Genomic DNA, 1313 nt, shown 5'->3' with positions numbered 1-1313 from the left:
AAGACAAAGAGAAAAATTTTGAAAGCAACAAGAGAAAAGATCTCATATACAAGAAATTATCAATAAGATGATCTGCCAGTTCTTCAGAAGAAACTTTGAAGTCCAGAAAGCACTGGGATGGTATATTTAAGGTAACAAAAGGAAAAAAATGGTCAACCAAGAATTCTATATTTGGCAAAATTGTCCTTCAAGAATGAAGGAGTAATTAAGACATTCTTAGGCATTTCGTGGTCTAGCATTTGGTCTATCCTTGAGAATGTTTAATGTGCACTTGAGAAAAATGTGTATTTTACTGTTGTTGGCTGGAGTATTCTGTATGCTATGTTTATCTCTTAGGTCCTGCTCATCCATATTGTTGCTCAATACATTACATTACATCCTGAAATTGTAACAGTCTTTTTTAAATTGATACCAACCTAATGACAATCACATTACAGAAATACTATTCTTTTTTTAAATTTTTTTATTGTTATGTTAATCACCATATATTACATCATTAGTTTTAGATGTAGTGTTCCATGATTCATTGTTTGTGCATAACACCCAGTGCTCCATGCAGAACGTGCCCTCTTTAATACCCATCACCAGGCTAACCCATCCTCCCACCCCCCTCCCCTCTAGAACCCTCAGTTTATTTTTCAGAGTCCATCATCTCTCATGGTTCGTCTCCCCCTCTGATTTCCCCCCCTTCATTCTTCCCCTCCTGCTATCTTCTTCTTTTTTTTTTTTTTAACATATATTGCATTTTTTGCTTCAGAGGTACAGATCTGAGATTCAACAGTCTTGCACAATTCACAGCGCTTACCAGAGCACATACCCTCCCCAGTGTCTATCACCCAGTCACCCCATCCCTCCCACCCCACCCCACACTCCAGCAACCCTCAGTTTGTTTCCTGAGATTAAGAATTCCTCATATCAATGAGGTCATATGATACATGTCTTTCTCTGTTTGACTTAAGAAATACTACTCTTTTATAGCTCTCCCCCCCACTTTGTGCTATTGATGTCACAAATTACATCTTTATATATTGTGTAACTATGAACATAAATTAATAATTATTTTTTAGGCATTTATCTTTTAAATCTTGTAGCGAATGAAAAGTGGAGTTACAAACAAAAGTTATAATACTGTTTTTTATATTTGTTCATGTGTTTACCTTTACTGGAGATCTTTATATCTTCATATGACTTTGGGTTATGGTCTAGCATCCTTTCATTTCTTTTTCTTTTTTTTTAAGATATTATTTATTTGACAGAGAGACACACAGTGAGAGAGGGAACACAAGCAGGTGGAGGGGGAGAGGGAGAAGCAG

The sequence above is a fragment of the Neomonachus schauinslandi genome, chromosome 4, assembly GCF_002201575.2.
Source record: "Neomonachus schauinslandi chromosome 4, ASM220157v2, whole genome shotgun sequence".
NCBI lineage: Eukaryota > Metazoa > Chordata > Mammalia > Carnivora > Phocidae > Neomonachus > Neomonachus schauinslandi.
Note: the sequence above shows the minus strand (reverse complement) of the source record.